General features: G+C 48.0%; 1 long non-coding RNA gene across 1 annotated transcript; it reads right to left on the bottom strand.

Moving 5' to 3' along the window:
• Positions 1–202: 202 nt before the first annotated feature.
• LOC119878845 lies at positions 203–8,624 on the bottom strand. The gene is made up of 3 exons (XR_005387188.1): positions 8,538–8,624; positions 6,181–6,257; positions 203–281 (listed from the first exon to the last, which is right to left on the bottom strand). It is a non-coding gene; the product is annotated as an uncharacterized LOC119878845 (long non-coding RNA).
• Between the last annotated feature and the right edge of the window lie 3,962 nt (positions 8,625–12,586).

Below are 12,586 nucleotides of genomic sequence, written 5' to 3'. Positions count from 1 at the left end.
GCTACTAAAGCTGCTCCGAAAGATAGAAAGAGATGGAATACTTCCAAGCTCGTTCTTGGAGGCCAGCATCACCTTAACTCCAAAACCCAAGACCCCAAAAGGGGACAATGCTGGACCGATGTCCCTGATTAAGGCGGACGCACACCTTCTCCACAAGATATGAGCCAACAGGATCCGACGGGACATGATTAAGAAGTTACTCACCACGACCCAGTGGGGTTAATCGCCAGGGTGCAAGGCTGCTTCAGCACTCGGAGAACACTCGATGGGCTTCATCAGATCTGCAAGAGAGAAAACAAGAACCAGATGATCCTCTCAAGAGACGCAGAGGAAGCATTTGACAAAATACGGCATCCATGGCAGATCCAAACCCTTCAGAGTACAGGGATAGAGGGAACGTCCCTCAGCATCTTCAAATCCATCTACGAAAAGCCCGTGGCAAATTATCATCCACAATGTGGAAACACTGGGAGCCTTTCTTCGAACATCAGGAACGAGAGACAGGGATGTCCACCCTCACCACGTCTTCTCAACATACTACTAGACATCTCGGCCTCAGCAATCAAGCGACAGAAAAAATAAAAGGCATTCACATTGGCAAAGAAGTAGTCAAACTTGCCCTCTTCACCGATGGCATGCATGGTACTGTACCCGGAAAACCCAAAAGACTCCACCCCAAGATCGTAGAACTCATACAGCAAATTCGGCAGCGTGGCAGGATCCTAAATCTATGCCAAGAAATCAGTCACCTCTCTATACGCCAACGATGACTCTGAAGAAAGAGAAATTAAGGAGTCGGTTCCAGTGACAACTGCACCCAAAAGCATGAGATACCCAGGAATACACCTAACCAAAGAGGTATAGGATCTCTACCCGAAAAACCACGGAACACATCTGAAAGAAATTGAGGAGGACACTAAGAGATGGAAAACTATCCCCTGCTCCTGGATTGGAAGAATTCATATATTGGGAAAATGTCAACGTGACTGACCCAGGGCAATTTACACATTGATTGCAATCCCTATCATCAAAAATACCAAAGGCTCCCTTCAGAGAGTCGCCACAAATCATCTGAAGATTAGTGTGGAATCAGACAAGACCCCGAATGCCCAGGGCAATATTAGAAAAGAAAACCACAGCTGGCGGCATCACAACGCCGGACTTCAGGTTGTGCTACAAGGCTGTGCTCATCAAGACAGTGTGCTACTAGCAGAAAAACAGACACACGGATCAATGGGACAGAAGAGAGAAATCCAGAAGTGGACCCTCAACTCTACGGTCAGGACCATATATTCGACCAAGCAGGAGAGACCATCCACTGGAAAAAAGACAGCCTCCTCACTAAAGGCTGCTGGGAACGTTGGACAGCCACATGCAAAAGAATGAAACTGGACCATTCTCTCACACCATACACAGAGATAAAACTCAAAATGGATGAAAGATGTAAATGTGAGATGAGATTCCCTCAAAACCCTAGGGGAGAACACAGGCAACGTCCTTCCCGAACTTGGCCACAGTAACTTCTTGCAAGATACACCCGTGAAGGCCAGAAAACAAAAGCAAAGATGAACTATTGGGACTTCATCGGGATGAGAAGCTTCCGCACAGCCAAAGAGACACTCAACAAAACCAACAGACAACCTCCAGAATCTCGGTCTCCCTCCATGTATCTCACTGTATCTCGGTCTCCCTCCATGGCTCTGGCTCTCACTGACAACCTCACTGTATCTCGGTCTCCCTCCATGGCTCTGGCTCTCACTCCCTGTCTCTCTGTCTCCCCCTGCCTGTCTCTCGGTCTGTCCCTCCCGGTCTCTCGGTCTCTCCCTCCCTGTCTCTGGGTCTGTCCCTCCCTGTCTCTCGGTCTCCCTCCCTCTCTGTCTCTCCCACGGTGTCTAGATCTCACCCTCTTTCTCTCTGTGTCTCGGTCTCTCCCTCCCAGGCTCTCGGTGTCTCCCTACCTGTTTCCCTGCCTCTCCCTGCCTGTCTTTCTGTATCTCCCTCGCTGTCTCTGTCTCTCCATCCCTGTCTCTCTGACTCTCCTTCCCTGTGTCTGTGTCTGTCTCTCCCCGCTGCCCCATCTCAGTCTGTCCCCGCCCTGCCCCCCACCCCGTCTCCTCTCCCGCCCTCTCTCTGACTCTCGCTCCCTGTCTCGCCGACTCTCCCTTCCTGTGTCTCTGTCTCTCTTTGCGTCTCTGTCTCTCTGCCAGTCTCTGTGTGTCTCCCTTCGTGTCTCCCAGTCTCTCACTCCGTCTCGTTCTCTCCATCCTGTCTCTGTGTTCCCCTCTCTGTGTCTCAGTCTCCCTCCCTTTCTCTCTGACTCTTCCTCCCTGTCTCTCAGTGTATCCCTCCCGGGCTCTCGGTGTCTCTCTGAATCTGTCTCTCCCTCCCTGTCTCTCTGACTCTCCTTCCATGTCTGGCTCTCTCCCTCCCTTCCTCATTCTTCCTCCTTGTCTCGGTCTCTCCCTCACCATCTCTCTGTCTCTCCCTCCCCATCCCTATCTCTCCCTCCCTGTCTTTGTCCCCCTCCCTGTGTCTGTCCATCCCTCCAGTTCTGTCTCTCCTTCCCTCTCCACGTTAATGAAACAAAGGATGAGAACCGTAGGATTCTCTCAATAGATGCAGAAAAAGCATTTTACCAAATAGACCATCCTTTCATGATGGAAACTTTCTGCTGGGTACGCATACAGGGAAAAAAACCTCAATTATCATAACACCCAGGTACAAACACCCAGAGACGTAACGTGCTCTTCATTGGGAAAAACCTGGAGCTTTTCCCTTAAGGTCAGGAACACGACAGGGTGTCCACCCTCAACACTCTCGTTCGGCAGAATAGTAGTGGTCCTCGCTTTCCCAGCGACATTCCGAAACAGAAAAAAAAGGCATCCGGATCGGCAAAGAAGTCAAACTCTCACTCTTCACAGAGGACATGACACTCTATGTGGGAAACCTCACACAATCACTAGACTAGATCGTACGTAAGGGATCTATCCAACAAGACGACCTAACTAACGATCGTGGGTATCTATGCCCTGAATGTGGGAGTTGCCACGGATATCAATCAATCGCTAAGCAAAGTTAAGACATACTTAGATAATAATACCCTTTTACTTGGAGACTCCAATACGGCGCTTTCTGCAATTGACAGGTCTTCCAGGCACAGCATCTCCAAAGAAACAAGAGCACTAAAGGATACAGTGGACCAGGTGGATCTCACAGGTATTTACAGAACTTTACATGCAAATGCAACTGAATTCACATTCTTCTCAATTGCACGTGGAACTTTGTCCAGAAGAGACCACATACTGGGTCACAAATCAGGTCATAATCGATACCAAAACTTTGGGATCGTCCCCTGCATATTTTCAGCCCATAATGCTCTGAACCTAGAGCTCAACCACAAGAAGTTTGCAAGGATTTCAAACACGTGCAGGTTAAGGACCATCCTGCTAAAAGGTGAAAGGGTCAACCAGGACATTAGAGAAGAATTAAGAAAATTCACGGAAACCAATGAGAACGAAGATACGACCAACCGTTCAGAATCTCTGGGATACAGCAAAAGCGGTCCCAAATAGGGGAAAGACATCGCAATACAAGCATCGATCAAAACACTGCAAAGAACTCAAACACGAAAACTAACCTGGCACCTAAAGGAGCTGGAGAAGGACCAGCAAATGAAACCTTCACCCAGCAGAAGACGACGGTTAATAAAAATTCGAGCAGAACTCAATGAAATAGAGAGCAGAAGAACTGAGGAAACACATCCACAAAACCAGGTGGTGGACCTCTGAAAGAACCAATAAGAGAGAGAAAAACCATGAAGCCAGCCTTATTAAAAGAAGAGAGAAAAGACTCCAATTAACAAAAACACGAATGAGAAAGGAGAGATCACCACCACCACGTAGGAAATACAAGCGATCTGAAAAACTCATCCTGAGCAGCTATACGCCAATAAATTGGGCAATCGAGAAGAAACGAACGCATTTCCGGAAAACCACAAACTACCAAAAACGGAACAGGAAGACACAGAAAACCCCAACAGGTCAATATCCAGGGAGGAAATTAAAGCAGTCATCATCAAAGACCTCCCAGGACACAAAAGTCTAGGGCCGGGTGGCTTCCTGAAACACTGTGGAACACGTCGGAAAGAAACTGAGGAAGACACAAAGAGATGGAAAAGGGTTCCACGCTCCTGGGTTGGAAGAATTGATATTGGGGAAAATGTCAACGTGACCCAGGGCAATATACACAACTAATGCAATCCCTGTCAGAAATAGCACGGACTCTCTTCAGAGAGCTGGAGCAAGTCCTCTGAAGGCTGGTGTGGAATGCGAAAAGACCCCGAACGGCCACGGGAAGAGTCGCCAAGAAAACCACTGCGGGGGCAGCACAATGCCGGATTTCACGTTGTGCCACGAAGCTGTGACGGGCAAGACAGTGGGATACTGGCACAAAAACAGACACGCCGATCAATGGAACAGAAGAGAGCATCCAGAGGTGGACCCTCAACTCTATGGGCAACTAATATTCAGCCAGGCAGGAAAGACCATGCACGGGGAAAAAGAAAAGACAGTCTCTTCAATAAATGCTGCTGGGAACACTGGACAGCCACACGCAGAAGAATGAAACTGGACCATTCCTCTCACACCATACACAAGGATAAACTCAAAATGGATGAAGGATCTCAATTTTGCAAGACAAGAGTCCATCAAAATCCTAGGGCAGGACAAAGGCAACAACACCCTTCTTGAACTGGGCCACAGCAACTTCGTAGAAATGACATCAGCCACGAAGGCCAGAGAAACAAGAGCGAAGAAAAGGATTGCTGGGACTTCACCAAGATGAGCAGGTTCCACACAGCAAAAGAAACACCCGACAAAACTCAAAGCCAACCCACAGAGTGGGAGAAGACATGTGCAAATGACCCTGTCAGGTAAAGGGCCAGTATCCAAGATCTCTGAAGAACTTCGGCAACTCCACAGCAAAGAGACCAACGATCCAATCCGGAAGACGGGCAAGAGACATGAATGGAAATGTCACAGAGGAAGACTAGGCATGGCCGACAAGCACGTGAGACAATGCTCCGCATCACTGGCCGTCAGGGAGATATGGGTCAAAAGCACCACGAGATCCCACCTGACACACCAGCGACTGCGGTGAACGTTAACAAGATAGGAAACAGCGAAGGTCGGCGAGGATGTGGCGAAAAGGGAACCCTCTTGCACTGCTGGTGGGAATGTGACCTGATGCAGCCACGCCTGGAAAACCGTGTGCAGGTGCCTCAGAGAGGTAACAACGGATCTGCCCTGCGATCCAGCATGGGGGTGCACTGGTGGAGATGTACCCCAAAGATACAGATGCGGGGAAACACCGGGACACGTGCACCCTGAGGTTTCGAGTTGCAATGCCCACGATAGCCACACTGCGGAAGGAGCCTCGGTGCCCATCGAAAGATGAATGGATAAGGAGGGCGAGTGGTCTCTGTACACGATGGAAGATTACTCAGCCATCAGAAACGACAAACACCCACCATTTGCTTCGATGTGGATGGAACCAGAGGGTATTATGGCTGAGTCAAAGAAAAAGAAGGCAGTCGGCGAAGGACAAACATTCTATGGTCTCGTTCTTTTGGGGAGTATGAAAAAAATAGTGAAAGGGAACAGAGGAGAAAGAAGAAAAAAATGAGTGGGAGATGGCAGAAAAGGAGACAGAACAGGAGAGACTCCTAACCCTGGGAAATGAACAAGGGGTGGAAGAAAGGGAGGAACGCGGGGGGCGGGGTTGACTGGGTGACGGGCACAGAGGGGGGCACTTGATGCGATGAACACTGGGGGAGTTACACTCGATGTTGGCAAAATGACCTCCAATAAGAAAGAAACCTATAAACAAACACACAAACCTCCCAAGACACAAAAGTCCAGGGCCAGATGGCTTCCCAGGGGAATTCTATCCAGCGCTTCAAGAAGAAAGACTACCTATGCTACTAAAGCTGCTCCGAAAGATAGAAAGAGATGGAATACTTCCAAGCTCGTTCTTGGAGGCCAGCATCACCTTAACTCCAAAACCCAAGACCCCAAAAGGGGACAATGCTGGACCGATGTCCCTGATTAAGGCGGACGCACACCTTCTCCACAAGATATGAGCCAACAGGATCCGACGGGACATGATTAAGAAGTTACTCACCACGACCCAGTGGGGTTAATCGCCAGGGTGCAAGGCTGCTTCAGCACTCGGAGAACACTCGATGGGCTTCATCAGATCTGCAAGAGAGAAAACAAGAACCAGATGATCCTCTCAAGAGACGCAGAGGAAGCATTTGACAAAATACGGCATCCATGGCAGATCCAAACCCTTCAGAGTACAGGGATAGAGGGAACGTCCCTCAGCATCTTCAAATCCATCTACGAAAAGCCCGTGGCTTTTTCATTATCATCCACAATGTGGAAACACTGGGAGCCTTTCTTCGAACATCAGGAACGAGAGACAGGGATGTCCACCCTCACCACGTCTTCTCAACATACTACTAGACATCTCGGCCTCAGCAATCAAGCGACAGAAAAAATAAAAGGCATTCACATTGGCAAAGAAGTAGTCAAACTTGCCCTCTTCACCGATGGCATGCATGGTACTGTACCCGGAAAACCCAAAAGACTCCACCCCAAGATCGTAGAACTCATACAGCAAATTCGGCAGCGTGGCAGGATCCTAAATCTATGCCAAGAAATCAGTCACCTCTCTATACGCCAACGATGACTCTGAAGAAAGAGAAATTAAGGAGTCGGTTCCAGTGACAACTGCACCCAAAAGCATGAGATACCCAGGAATACACCTAACCAAAGAGGTAAAGGATCTCTACCCGAAAAACCACGGAACACATCTGAAAGAAATTGAGGAGGACACTAAGAGATGGAAAACTATCCCCTGCTCCTGGATTGGAAGAATTCATATATTGGGAAAATGTCAACGTGACTGACCCAGGGCAATTTACACATTGATTGCAATCCCTATCATCAAAAATACCAAAGGCTCCCTTCAGAGAGTTGCCACAAATCATCTGAAGATTAGTGTGGAATCAGACAAGACCCCGAATGCCCAGGGCAATATTAGAAAAGAAAACCACAGCTGGCGGCATCACAACGCCGGACTTCAGGTTGTGCTACAAGGCTGTGCTCATCAAGACAGTGTGCTACTAGCAGAAAAACAGACACACGGATCAATGGGACAGAAGAGAGAAATCCAGAAGTGGACCCTCAACTCTACGGTCAGGACCATATATTCGACCAAGCAGGAGAGACCATCCACTGGAAAAAAGACAGCCTCCTCACTAAAGGCTGCTGGGAACGTTGGACAGCCACATGCAAAAGAATGAAACTGGACCATTCTCTCACACCATACACAGAGATAAAACTCAAAATGGATGAAAGATGTAAATGTGAGATGAGATTCCCTCAAAACCCTAGGGGAGAACACAGGCAACGTCCTTCCCGAACTTGGCCACAGTAACTTCTTGCAAGATACACCCGTGAAGGCCAGAAAACAAAAGCAAAGATGAACTATTGGGACTTCATCGGGATGAGAAGCTTCCGCACAGCCAAAGAGACACTCAACAAAACCAAGAGACAACCTCCAGAATGGGAGAAGCTATGTGCAAATGACCCGTCAGATAAAGGGCCAGCATCCACGATCTCTAAAGAACCCATTCAACTCAACAGCAGAGAAACCAACCATCCAATCCGGAAATGGGCAAAAGACACGAACCGAAATGGCACAGAGCAAGACGTCGACGTGGCCGACAAGCCCATGAGAAAATGCGCCGCATCACTGTTATTTCCATCAGGGAAACACACGTCAAAAGCACAACGAAATCCCACCTTACACCGGTGAGAATGGGGAACATTGGCCAGACAGGAAACCACAAATACTGGACAGGATGTGCAGAAAGGGGAACGATTTCAAAATTCAACAATTTCAGAGGTAGCCATATTCACCTGAAAGGGACCAAGGGGGAGGGGGGCATGCTGCCGGCCAGGCTGGGGAGCTTAGGGAGGGACCTGAGAGCGGGGAGGGGGTGGGGGGAGGAGGAACAGCCAAGGGCCTTGGGGGGCCTGGGGGGGCCCAGCAGCCCAGGCCCTCAAGCCACCGCCCCAAGGCCCTGCCCTGACATCGCAAGGTGCCTGCATCCTAACCCCTCTGAGCAGCCGCGGATGGGTTCGGCGGCACCTCCCCGAGCCCCGGTGGAGGGGCCCCACACCCTCCCTGAGCCGCTCCTGTGAGACCTGACCTGACACGTAGGAGGCCCCGCCGCCGCCCCCCTCCGAGAACAGGTGCCACCACTCCTCCCCCGCGCAGCCCTCTGCCCGGCACCCTGGCGGCCCAAAGGGTGTCCGCCGGGCTCGCCACGGGGGCGCCTCCATGCGGCCCCCAAGACTCACTGTCCCCCTCCGGTCCCTCCCAGGCACCCGCCGCGCCACCAGCGAGGGCCAGATGCCTCTCGCACAGCCACCCCGGGGCCCGTCACGCCTCCCGGGGCCCACGCTGACCTGCGCGCCGGGGGCCGAGGCCTGCAGAGCCGCTGCCGCGAGCCTGGAGCGCGGGGAACCGCGGGGAACCGCGGGCCTGGACTGGGGGCGCGGCCGCGCAACCTCCTGCCGTGCCCAGGTCGCCGCATCTGCGCACAGCTCCTCCTGCGGCCACGCCCCGGCCCCCTTCAGGTCACGCTCGGGCTCAGGCGCCTGGGCAAGCTCCCGCCCCGCCCCCGCCACGCCCCCCGCAGACCTGCCACACAGAGGCCCGCCCTCCGCGGAGCCTACAGGGGACCCGAGACCGCCTCTGCCTCCCCCCGCTAGTCTAGTCGGGGCGCCGGGGCCGAGGCTAAGAATGCATTTAACCAAGGAGGTAAAAAACCTATACTCTGAAAACAATAAAACACTGATGAATGAAACTGAAAACAAAACAAATGGAATGATAGGCCCTGCTTATGGATCAGAGGAATTAATATTTTCAAAATGTCCTTACTACCCAAAGCAATCTACAGATGTAACACAATCCAAATCAAAATACAAATAGTACTCTTCACAGAAGGCAAACAAATAATGCTAAAATTTATATGGGACCACAGAACATCCCAAATAGCCAATGTAATTTTTTTTCCTGGTTTGGAAGATCCATTTTTAATTTTATATTTAAATTAAATTAATTGGAAGAGGCAAGATGGCAAAAGGGGAGGGATCTTCCTTTCATCTCGTCCCCTTATTTAGCTAGATAACTCTCAAATCATCCTGAAAACTATGTATTCAACCTGAGATGTAAGGAAAGAATGGCTGGAACAATACAAATAGAAAAGTGAGGGGATCCCTGGGTGGCTCAGTGGTTTGGCGCCTGCCTTTGGCCCAGGGCGCGATCCTGGAGTCCCGGGATCGAGTCCCACATTGGGCTCCTGTCATGGAGCTTGCTTCTCCCTCTCACTATGTCTCTGCCTCTCTCTCTCTCTCTCTCTCATAAGTAAATAAATAAATCTAAATCTTAAAAAAACAAATAAAAAAGTGACCATTTTTTGCAAGGTAGGAGTGTGGAGAAGAGAAACGGAGGGGCCATACTGGAAGATAAATAGTGTGGGGGTGTGGAGGAGCCTATGTAAGCTGGTACTGGAAAGTGATGTGACCCTGGAGCTCAAAATTGTGACCTTTAGAAATATGCTCCTGTGAGAGACTTCCCTGCCTGAAAGATACTCAGTGGTGAAGTGGGGGCAGAATTAAAGGTGGGACAGTGGGGTATCAATATCCCTGGAAGTGCAGAAAGAACAGGAGTGTCTCAGCTGGCAGGAATTACAAGCATTGCTGCAGGGAAACAGCTTTAAATGACTGAACCAGGGAGGGGACCCTCAGCTTGTTTTGCCCTAAACAAGGAACCAAGGCTGGCTTGGGTGACTGCTCTGGGTGTTGGGCCCCTGAAAAGGATGGGAACGCAGCAACCCTCCGTCTTCTTTCAGGAAAGGCAGAGCGGGTGCACACTCAACCAGATGAACACTCTGTGAACACTCCTGCAATGGACAGAAACAGGATGACCCTCTCCTTCCTCTAGGAGGGGGCGTGCAGTTGCATGCACTAGCGGGGGGAGCTCTCCCTGCCAGAGCCCTGCAAATCACACAAATCAGTGTCCCTCCATCTTCCCCCTGGAGGATGTGAGTGGGTGGGCACCATAGCAGTCTGTAGAGTTTGGCACACACCACGATCTTTCAGCTCTGGGGTTGGAGATGGGGGCCAGTCATTTTTATTTCCACCCTCTGAAGTGGTGTGGAAAGCCTTCAGGGAACAAAAGCCACACACAGCAAACAGCTTATACTGAGCCCAGCTCCCTGGCAAGGGGTGGGCAACTCTGCCCAGGCACAGACACCTGAGAACCAGCACAGCACACCTCCCAGACCCCAGAATACTGGCTGAAAGAACACGGGAACAGCAAGTTTACTGACCAACCAGGACTGGAAAACTCCAGTGGGAGGGTAAAATAATATACAGAAAGAACTCAAGGTTTTCTCTTATGATTTGTTGGTCTTTCAGTTCAAAATTTTACTTTTTTTCTTTTTTCCCATTTCAACTAGTTTTTTTAATCCACTTTTTCTTTTTAAATCTTTTTTTAAACTTTCATATTTTACAATTACATGTTACAGATATGTTTTTCATTTTTGGCTTCCTTTGACTCTATTCAATTTCGTTTTTATAAAATATATGTAATATATATAATAAATATATATTTATAAAATATATATATATATATTTGTTTGTTTTCTTTATAACTTTAGAATTTAGTATCTTCTAACATATAGACCAAAATACACAGGACCAAGTGGATCACCCTGTTTTTTCCACTGTGAGGTTATATTCTCTCCTCCCCTTTTTTCTTTTCTTTTCTTTTTTTTTTTTTTGTGTGTGTGTGTGTGTGTGTGTGTGTTTCTTTGTCTTTTTTCTTTTCTTTCCTGGTTCCTAACCTCTTCAGATTCTTCTAGTGTGTATTTTGCTTGGGTCATTGTTGAAAATTTTAGTTCTGTTGACTCATACAGCCATTTTTCCCTGGACAAAATGACTAGAAGGAGGAATTCACAACAAAAGTAAGAACAAGAGGGAATATTCTCTGCCACAGATCTAATGGATATGAATTTAAGTAAAATATCAGATGGAATTCAGGATAACAATTATAAAGTGATTAGCTGGACTTCAAAAAAAGCATAAAAGACTCTAGAGATTCTCTTACTGCAGAAATGAGATCTAATAAGGCCAAATTTTAAAATACTCTGAGATGCAGTCTAAACTGGTTGCTCTAACAGCTAGGGTAAATAAGGCAGAAGAGAGAAAAAGTGACATAGAAGACAAGTTGATGGAAGAAAGTTAGCTGAAGAAAAGAGAGAAAAACAACTAATAGCCCATGAGGAGAGGCTCCTCATGGGCATAAATAATGCTATTTAAAAAAACAAAGATCTGAATTATTGGAATTCCTGACACACAGCGCGTGGGAATGAGGGGGAGGCAGGGGATATATTTGAGACAATCATAACTGAGAACTTTCCTAATCTGGGGAAGGAAACAGGCATTCATATCCAAAAGGTAGAGAGGACCCCTCCTAAAATCAATAAAAATAGATCAACACCCTGACATAGAATAATGAAGCTTGAGAATTTCAGAGATAAAGGGAAAATCCTGAAAGCAGGTCCAGAAAGAGATTCCTAACATACAGAGGGAGAAATATCAGATTGACAACAGACTTCTCCACAGAGACCTGGCAGTCCAGAATGGGCTGGCATGATATATTCAGTATACCAAATGAGAAAAACATGCAGCCAAGAATACTGAATCCAGCAAGGTTGTCATTCAGAATGGAAGGAGAGATGAAGAGCTTCCAAGACAGACAGAAACTGAAAGAATATGTGACCACAAAGCCAGCCCTGAAAGTAATATTAAGGGGGATTCTGTAAGCAAAGAGAGACCAAGAGTAACACAGACCAGAAAGAAACGGAGATAATCTGCAGAAACAGGGATTGTACAGGTAATACAATGGCACTAAATTCATATCTTTCAATAGTTACTCTAAACATGAATGGGCTACATGCTCCAGTTAAAAGATACAGGGCATCCAGATTAGATTTAAAAAAAAAAAGCAAGACCATCCATAAGCTCTTTAAGAGAGACTCATTTTAGACCTAAATGTATCTGTAGACTGAAAATGAGGGGGTGAAGAACCATGTATCATGCAAATGGATATCAAAAGAAAGCTGGGATATCAATCGTCGTATCAGATAAATTAGATTTTATTTATTTATTTTTAAGATTTATTTATTTATTTATTTATTTATTTATTTATTTATTTACTCAGAGAGAGAGAGAGAGAGAGGCAGAGACACAGGCAGAGGGAGAAGCAGGCTCCACGCAGGAAGCCTGACATGGGACTCGATCCCAGGTCTCCAGGATCACACCCCAGGCTGCAGGCAGCGCTAAACCACTGCACCGCCGGGGCTCCCAATAAATTAGGTTTTAAACCAAAGACTGTACGAAGAGATATAAAGGGGCGCTATATCATACTTAAAAGGTCTATACAACAA

Source organism: Canis lupus, unplaced genomic scaffold (assembly GCF_011100685.1).
Source record: "Canis lupus familiaris isolate Mischka breed German Shepherd unplaced genomic scaffold, alternate assembly UU_Cfam_GSD_1.0 chrUn_S1974H2173, whole genome shotgun sequence".
In the NCBI taxonomy this organism is placed as follows: Eukaryota; Metazoa; Chordata; class Mammalia; order Carnivora; family Canidae; genus Canis; species Canis lupus.
Note: the sequence above shows the minus strand (reverse complement) of the source record. Positions and strands in the feature narration are given on the sequence as shown.